Source organism: Montipora foliosa, chromosome 12 (assembly GCF_036669935.1).
Source record: "Montipora foliosa isolate CH-2021 chromosome 12, ASM3666993v2, whole genome shotgun sequence".
Taxonomy (NCBI): Eukaryota; Metazoa; Cnidaria; class Anthozoa; order Scleractinia; family Acroporidae; genus Montipora; species Montipora foliosa.
This window is the reverse complement of record NC_090880.1, coordinates 14,137,236-14,147,235: the sequence shown is the minus strand read 5'-3', so window position 1 is coordinate 14,147,235 and position 10,000 is coordinate 14,137,236. Positions and strand designations below refer to the sequence as shown.

At 40.6% G+C, this 10,000-nt stretch overlaps 1 pseudogene; it reads right to left on the bottom strand.

Annotated features, from left to right (window-relative positions):
- The window catches only part of LOC137980839 (uncharacterized), a 10,462-nt pseudogene extending 9,130 nt beyond the window's left edge, over positions 1–1,332 (bottom strand).
- Between the last annotated feature and the right edge of the window lie 8,668 nt (positions 1,333–10,000).

Here is a 10,000-nt window from a genome sequence, read left to right as displayed (position 1 = left end):
TTCCCATGTAAGTACTTGGAAGAAATGAAAACTAAATCATTGGCTTAAGAAAAGATCACAATAATGCAATTACTCAAAATTCTTTTGAGTGATAGTATTTTTAGCACACACACACCCACTCAAAAAAAAAAAAAACAAGCAAGATATGTACAAACCATTTGTTGCACTTGATCAGTCAGCAATTGTCTAAAAGAGTGCTGTGTTCCTGGAGCCTTGCCTGGAGTAGACTTGATTATGCAATTCTTGTTCAGTTCAGTTCTGCATTGTTTAAACAAGTAAGACTTTGGCAACCCATCAATTGTCATAGACAATTCATGTACAAACTCATCTCCAACCCCAAATTTATCTATTAGGTAAAGAATGCTTTCAAATCTGGCTTTATCATCCTCACTGAGTTTAGAAAATTGTGTTTGAGGTGAAGGCTGAGATATGCCATTAGATAAGGTGCTCGAGGATGTACTGTCAGGTGTACAAGGAGGTGTGTCAGGTACAGTGCTACAATGTGAAGTATTTGGGGAAGAAGGGAGGATGCTGTCACTTTTATCAGAGACTTGTGATGTCACGGATGCATTGTTAAATTCAACAGTGTATGTTTTGGAGCTCTCTTGATCCTTCAACTTTAAGCAGTCAACCTCAAGCCCAAAAAGTCTACTGAAATACAGAGCCTTTTGTGCTCTTGATTCAAGTTCTTTTAGTTTCTTATTTTGGGCTTGAGTTGACTTTAGCTGTGGGATAGCTGTCCCTCTAACTTCACAGAACTGATCCTTCTCTAGCTGTCTTATATATTTTTTCATGTTGGCACAGTCTTCTTTACAGGCATTATTAAGAGTGCTTCTTTTTCTTTTTCAATGTCAGCATAGTTTTGTTTCCATTCCTCAATATGGGCCTCTGCTACTTCCAATTTTTGCACGAGGCTGCCTACTTCGGATTTCCACTCCTCCACTGTGATGATGTCATTTCTCCAAACTGCAATCTTTGTCCACTTTTCCTAAAACAGTTGTCTCTGTTTGAGGCTCCCTTTTCTGTTAACAATTTTCCTTTTATTTTCAGCATTAATGCAGATCTTGGACAGCTGTGTTTCAAGCCTAACACTTTCGTGATTAAGACGGAAACCATCTCCCGGTATACTTACATTGACAAGGTCAATGTAATAGACCCCAACTTTCAAGGAAGAAAGCATGTCTCTTCTCCATCTAGCTAGAGTCTCCAAGTTATCTTCAACCAAAATACGACTTCATTACCACTTTCACGTTGTTTCAATACGTAGCTAAGGTGCGTGTTTGGACAATCCCCGAGTGAAATTATTGCTGTCCCTTTGTATACGTCAGACATTTCAAAAATATTTTTGGAAATAGCTATAGACACAATAATTTTGGCACATTAATTGGCGCTTTTTTTTTTGGAAAAACCCGCGCGAAGCTCGCAAGACCAATGGCTAATCTAGGTTTCAGTCTCCCCAGTTTTAGTGAGGCTTTGTTTTGAACGCCTGCTAGATTATTTTTAAGATGGAGCCTTCGTTAGAGAACATAGTGACATGTTTACCTCTCTTTTTCCATCACGTATGGCTATTCTATCGCACCAATCTATATGTCAACTACAGCGTGGTTTCAAATTTTAAAAACCGAACCCAGATCACGACGAATCCACCAGATATTGCTGCAGAAAAAGGGATCGATATTGTTCCTCGCAACATGGATCGACGGTAAGGTTCGTAGCGCTAATATAGTGGTACAAAATTAAAATATAGTTAGGGAAAATTCTGTATTTTGACTCAGTGACATACAATATGGCGACAAAAAATGCCACTTTACAAAATTTGAAAAACCGCAGCGAAAGTGACATGTTTAACGCCGTACAAAACTTCCAAAGAAACTTTAAGTTAAGATGACCTAAAGAAGATCGACGGTAGCTTTTGCAGTTGCAAATATTCTAATTTTCGAAGGTTTAAAAATTATTTCCCCATACATTCTCTGTAATACGAGAGTCAAATAGGAGCCCGAAAAATTCGGGCACCTATTTCCGAAAGTGTCGTGTTGCAACTACGCATGTCGATTCGACTTTTCTGGTGATGGCCAGTTTATGTCTAAATCAAAGAACCAAATTTGTTTCCAGGATTACTCACAAAATTATAATAATAATTATTAGCTTCATCAGAATTTGTAATACCCAGTCAAGAATAGCCAACTGCATTCTCATCTTGTACGTGTCTCTTCGTCCAAAATGTATGCGCTTCTGGGCATAAATAAGCATTACGAAGTGCAAAGACTCTATCCAGTAAGTATCTCGACACTGAAAAGTAAGAACAACTTAAATGTTGATGATAATAACACTTTCACAGTGTGATAGTTTTCCAATATTAGGCCAGTTTTAAACAATCTTTTTAGTCAGTTATGATAGTACCAGGGAATAATCCTGTGGATTTTTGTAGATGGTTGTCCCTTCAATGGCCTTCCTGTGAACAGCAATAGCCCGATCATTTGTAAGAGGCTTCTTGCTGAAAACATAGCCCTGTTCTTGACACTGTGAATCCTTGTAACATTTGGAATGGTTTCCCTAAGTAATTAAGAAGGATTGTATGAATTTAAGTTTTTGTATTTTGACATATTATAGGGAAGGGATCTCTCTCTCCCTTTTCCTGTTTCACAAATTATCACTACATAATGTTCAAGACAGTGGTGACAGGTACTGGTCAATGATATTTGTCATGTAAGCTTTCAGTGCATTAGCATCCCCATCACAGTTTTTCATGGCATAATAGATATGTGTCTTGGTGCATTTTACTAAAGAAAAAAAAAAAAGATTTTCATATGACAGCTTCATACTTTCAATGACTGAAGAAACCCCTTTTGAATGGCGACAGAGTTTAAATTACACATTATACCTTTTGGAGACCACGTGACACTTTTTTGATGGCCTTCTTTACACCTTTACCACCTTTGCATGAAAAAGAAACGCTGTGTTAGACAGAAAGGAAATATTCTGTACTGAAGTATTTTTTGAGATAATAACAGGTCATAAAGTGTCATAAGGAATAACAAAGTATTCAGAATTGTAATTTTGAAGTATGTACCATGCCAGCTGTCATATGAATTCTTGATTCCCTCAGAGGTCAACGACTGCTTTAGGGCTGGTACATAATCATGGGCAACCTCTCCAACACGATGGCTTGCAATGAAATGCAAGTTTTGTGGCACAGCAGCATATCTGTTTCCTTAGAGTCGCAGAATACATTAAGAAAAAACTTGACTTTCACTTCAAGAAACCGATCATCCAAGTCAAATGGGATATAGAAAGATGTTCTGAGAACTGTATGTATCATACCAAGAGCCCTGAGAGACGTTACTACTTGTTTGGTCACTGGAACCTCACGTGTTGTAGGAGAGGGCATGTCTTCTTTTGACCAGTGGAGGCTGTAAATGACCATTTTGTTTCTGAAAGGGCCAGAATGTTTTATTTCGGAACAATATTAACTCACATGAACATATAAGATTCTCAATTAAAAAATATTGACAGTGGTCAGCAAAAGACAAAAACAATATAAATCAAAAATTACTACCAAGTAATAATCACTCTAATGTGTATATGATGATTATCACTTGTAACATAAAGCTGACACCGTCGTATGCTGGGCAGCTCGACTTGAGTCATGCCACGCATCTGTTATAATGACCTGAATATAATGAAAAAACAACCACAGATCAGAAAAAAAGGTAAATGTCACATGCAATAATTTATGATCAAGTAGATGGTATAACTTATGTAATCAACGTTCGTATCAATCAGAATTGTTTCAACTGGAAAAAAGATACTCACATCCCCCTCAACAGCATAATTAGCATTTTGCTGTTTCCCTCCTTGCTTCAATTAATTTCTCCTCGTACAGTGTTTCAACTGCACCTTTTTATCCAAGAGTGGAGTAAACTACCAAAATATACAATTTTACAAGAAATGCCAAAGTTCATAAATTCATCATTCCAATGATCCTTTCATAATTTTATAATTTCTTTATTTGGAAACTTTTATTCCATTGCTTGTAGGAAAAAAGCCTTTCTCAAAACATAATGGTCAACACAATCCCTTGAGTTATGGCCCCTTGGCTTTGGTAAGCCAGACATTTTTGGCAGACAACCTGGCCAAATATGGCTTACCAGTTGAGATGTACTTCTCTTCAACATTGCCAATGTGTGATGCCTGACAATAATTGACGTACTGTGTCTCGGTCAATCCTGCACGGGTAAAACTGTGTATCATCGTACAACAATAATTAACAGTGAAATGACGAAATGTTTCCAAACAGATCGAGGCATGATATTTCTGCACCAGTCATTAATAAAATAAATGAAATACGGAAATGAAGAAAATAATTACCTCAGATTGACAGTGTACTTTCCGGCAATAACACTGCTTGAATATCATCTCAGTGAATGGCCAGCAGCACAATTTAGGCTGATACATACGGCATGGCCGTGCCGTTGGAACAAGAATGACTCCATATCGAAAACAAAACCACAGAGAGGTCACTTTCCTTTGTATTTAGACACAATACCAAAGAGATTTCTCATAGCATCAGTGGATAAGACAAAATAATTCTCATCAGGTGTACTCGGGGTATGTATATTGAAGCAGCCCGTCATATTCTCTCCGTGACACAAGACGTATGGTAAAACGTTGGTTTGTGTAGTTGCGTAGCAGCAATGATGAGAGGAAGTCAGCGGGATCGAGAAAGATGTAAACAAAGAGGAATGACTTTCACTTACCATTCCTCTTTGTTCAGACCGCTAGAATGAGTCCAAGAGTCTCCATCATTGTAATTGTTCCCAATGGTGTTCTAGGAGTTATTCGTAGGACTTTCTTCACGCTTTCCAATCGTTCTTCCATGCCAGGTTCGACTGAAAGCTCAAGTGTGAATCAGACCCGTGGTGCTCGCTTCAATATTTTCGCTTTTTTGGCTGGGTAATCGGCCATGGTGCAATAAACAAAAGTTGCAGAACTAAATAAAGATCCCTTCACTCTTGCAACAACCGCGCAATTCAGGGTGGAAGACGAGCGATGTCGCAACACATCGATCGTTTCCCACCATGTTGCGACATCACTCGTCTTCTTTTCCACCACAAATTTCGTAACTCTGAAAGCCAATTTTCAGGGCATGCTCTGATGTTAAGAACCTCAAAACAAGGGTATTGTAGGCTCAAAAAGTCGAAAAAACCAGACGAGTGGACCGCTGGTCAAGGCGACATCCAACTTGCAATTGGTGGAACCGTTGCTGGCGTGAAATTCAAATTTTGAACACAAAATTTGTTTATTCACTGAAAAAAGGCTACGGTTTCTTGGTTTTTTCGTTTTTATCCACAAAAATACACACATTAACTTGAAGCTAAACTGATAGAAAAGTGGAGTATCAATGTTCTCGTAAAAGCATTACTTTTGCCTTCTCCTCACATTTGCCCGCCATCTTGGATGTGCCCTGGAAGCAGTGCTTGCATTACAGAGGGGAGGAGGAGCTATCCCTTTTATAGGCAGGGTCCTTGTTTAAGCACATCTGGTGAAGTCACATGACCACAACAGAAAAAAACAAAAAACCCAGCTGAAAACCCAGGAAACATTCTGAATGAATAAAATTGACATGATCAGACATAAAACATCATTAGCTTAAGTTTGTTGAAGTTTTAAACATCTAATGGTGCAAAACAAACATGGCCATCGAAGTAGTCTCAACCCGTAGAGTGTTTATATCAGGCTATGCAAACACAGGAAAAAAGTTTTCTATTACTTAGATAATTCAACAAATGAAGGAAAATGCTGTTTTTTTCCACTTTTTGATTGAAACAGATTTTCTTGACACACGCTCATATTTCCTACCAACCAATCAAACCGCATGTCTGACAATACATAAGCAATCAAAATTCGTGAGATGTCACAGCGGTGTTAACATACTCTCATCTAAACACAGCTATTGACCAATGACAGTGCGTGTACTATCCTAATTATTTTATGAATCACATTATTGTTTTTTAAAGTAGATCGAACACAGTTGCTAAAAATCTGCAATCATAACCCTTGAAAAATTCATATCTTCCATAAAAATAATTCAAAATTTCAACAAACCCATACAGCATTTACACTGTGAAGTTCTACCTCTGATCATGTGAATTTCATGGGTCAAAAAGGTATCCTGCATTGGTTTTAGGGTTTTTTCTGTTTTGGTCACATGACTTCACCAAATATGGTCAACATCCATTAATTAAGATTCCCCAATAGACCACGTAAGGGCAAGCAGCTTGTCCATTGCAGATATAGAACCTGAGATATGGCCGATGGAGGTTTACATATGTGTAGCAATTGGTCTTGTAGTTAAGAGGGATCCCCCCAAAGGGGTACACAAATTAACTTATTCCAGCTGTAATGTCTCTTTAGACAAAGCCTATTTTTTCTTGTATAGTTCGTTAGCCTTTTAGTATTTGTATTCCCTTGTAATTTACACTCGTTTATTAGTCCGCTTCAACATCCTTTATGTTCCTTTTCGTAGGACCTGTTGTTATCACCTTTAATTAACACTGATGATTTGCCGTATGTAAATTTAGACCTAAGTCTAAGTCTCTAAGTTAAGTTCAACAAAAGTTTCAGTTGGTTCCTGGCCATCCTTGCTGATCCAGCAATTGGTAAGAGTTTCGTCGTAGTTTTACGGTTTTTTAATGCTTCTTTTGGTTTTGTTATCCTGTAATTCCATGTTTGTAAGCGTTTCGTAATTTAATCTTGTTCTTAGATATTTACCAGCGACAATATGATACATTGGAGTCAGTATAATTGCTGGAGTGCTAAGTCGAATGGTCCCTGACCATTTCATAGTAAATATCAATTGACCAAGAAATTCCAAGTTCGCCGCGTTAAACTTCCAGGCTAAGGATGCCAAACTCGCTCCAAAACCAAGAAGCAATTCTAGTTGAGAAGCTTTATTCTTGAAGACAGTCCCGCGGCTGATACGTTGCTACCATGTTGAAGCTGTGTTCAAAGATAGATGAATTACTACAAGATTACTCACAATTGGTCCAGATTCGAAGCCTTCAAACAGCCTTGAATGATACCTTTTCAAGTTTCCAAGACCAGGTGGAACTGACTCAGAGACTACTTCCCCAAGACAGCATCGAGTTGCAGGACGTTCTAAGTTATTATGAGGCACAAGAAAATCGAAAACGGATATATGATGAAAAGATTGAAAGATATGTCGCCTGGTTTTTCAATACCAAAGCCCCTGAAGCGGTGACTGATACGAAGATTTCATTTCCTCCTTCCCCGGCAAGGTCTGTGATATCGCAAAGTAGTAAGGCCTCAAGAATAAGCACAGCAAGTTCAAGGTTAGAGCGAGCTAGAATTGCGGTCGAGAAAGCAGTTCTTATGACAAACAAACGGAACAGAAACGTGTGAGGTCGATAGATTTGAGAGTCAAATTGTTAGAGTTGGAAATGCGGCAAAAGCAGTTTGAGTTTCAGCACCAACTTTAGCTAGCAAAACTTGTAGCTGAGAGGCAAGTGGACTAAGCTAGAGAAAAGACAGAAATGGCTCAATTGGAGTGCAAATTGGCAGAGCATGAATATTCCTGTTTATTGTCTGAACATAACGACGATAAAGAAATCCTCCACGGTGACAGGCAAGAAGCAAACCTAGCATCCACCATGCCAACCTGGCCAGCACCAATCGCGCATGACCCCACGCGAGCCATCTCATGCCCACACATGTTTGAACAGCCATATGCTCAACCTATTGTGACCATGCCAGTGTGCATGCCTTCTTCCACGCCAACAGAATCTTGCACGTTCCGTGCGGCACCCACACGAGCCCCTGCATGTTATACCATCTCGTCTGGCATCTCCTTTCGTCTTACGGCTTCCACGCGCGAATCCACAGCTCCAGGACCCACGAACCTGTCCACTCTTCCAGTTTCCTCTTTGCATCCACGTACGTTCCCTGCATTTGTCCGTGAAGATTCTGTTTCCCCACCCATGATTTCTAATATTAATGCCGTTCCTGTGGCTTCGGCACACATTTCCACTCTGCCAGCATCGAGCACTCCTGAGCGGCTTCATGCTGTCCCCAGTTGGCTTCACCTCAGGCGCCCCACCACTTCCGAGTTTGCACCCAGGCGGTCCTCCTCAACTCCAGTCTCCGGTCCTATTGACTCAAAAGCACCTACCTTTGGCAATTACGATTCTTATGCATCAGCACCATTTCTTCACGAGACAGCTCCAGTGATAGGAGAAGGTTATCTTGCTTCCATTGCCTCTGCCATGGAAAGGATAACTGCTGGACATGGTCTGCCTCCCCTCCAAGTATTGAAGTTTGATTGTTCACGTGAAGTGTATCCCTTATTTAGACAAAGATTTTACCAGCTGGTTGAGACTAAGTCGTTGGATGAACAGACTAAGATGACCTGCTTGCTCCAGTTTCTTGAAGGCACCGCCCTCCATGCTGTACAAAGATACGAAGCCATTCCTGGTGGGCTGAACAAGGCACTAAGTGTTCTGCAGAACCGTTTCAGCCAGCCTTTTAAGATCATGAAAGCCTGTATTGGTGCCTTGACAAAGGGTCCCGTTATCGCCCCTCAAGATAAAGAAGGTCTGCAACGCTTTGCCAACACGGCCCTAGTCATGTATGACACCCTTGCATCAATGAACTGCCTTACCGAAATGAATGCCAGCAACCTCGAGAAAGCAATCCTAAGGCTACCCAGATGGCTGCAAGACAGGTTTCATGAGCATCTTGTGAAGTTGCGGAAACAACGAATAATCATGCCCACCTTCTTAGATGTTGTCAAGTTCCTCAATGACCGAGCCGAGATTGCCAATCATCCATTTTTCACACAAAATTCATACGAGACAAGACTTCCACGGAGACCTGAAGATAGAAGCAAACTGCATGTACGTCACCTGACCACGCTCACCACAAACGTTTCCAGGGCAGACGTCAAACCCAACACCAGCAAGGCCATGAGGATTATTAAATGCATGCGGTGTTCCCAAAGTCATCCGCTCTACGGTTGTGATGCTTTCAAGTCGAAGTCGGTTCAACAAAGAAGGGAATTCGTTTTCAAGAAAAACATCTGCTTCAACTGCGTACATCTGTACAAACAGCGTCGGTCAACACATCTGTGGCCGAGTCTCCTGAAATATTCCTGCAGATTATTCCCTTGAAGGTCATTGGTAAGAATGGAAGACATGGGACAACATATGCACTCATCGGTTCTGCATCAGATGTAACCTTGATAGATCCATCACTAGTCCAACAGCTTGGTATTGAAGGTGAGGAGGGTGAACTCTCCATCTCCACAGTCAACCAGCGAGAGAAACAAGAAACGGGTTTGAGAGTTGACTTCATGATTTTATCAGTTGACGGCCAGCGATCAGATTACATCACAGTGTGAAATGCATGGGCTCTTTCGAGACCTCACAATCCCACTAAAGCATATGTCTGCTGGCATGGAAACGACTCGTTGGACCCACCTTCAACACATACCATTCCCTGACGTCAAGAGGAGGAAGGTGTCCATTCTTATCAGAACTGGTATCCAAGAAGCCTTCATTCCTCTAGAAGTCCGAAGAGGTAAACCTAATGAGCCCTTTGCAATGCAATCTTGTCTTGGATAGAGCGTCCTTGGTGGTTCCCTTGGTGCCGCCAATAAACACCTTTTCAATCTGAATCTCGTACCAGCTGAAGATACTTCCCTCAGCCGTCAAGTGGAAGAATTTTGGCGAGTTGAGTCTTGTGGAACTCTGAAAGAAACATATCGCACAATGTCGGTGCAAGATCACAAGGCGCTGAAGATAATCAACGACACCATCTCGTTTGCCGATGGTCATTACCAGATGGGACTTCTTTGGAAGCATGAGGACCCTTATCTCCAGTTTAACAGATCTTTGGCAGAGACCCATCTCAAGGCCCTAAAAGGAAGATTCCGTTGCAGTCCTGAGCTTGAAACGATCCGTCGTAAATGACTACATTGCGAAAG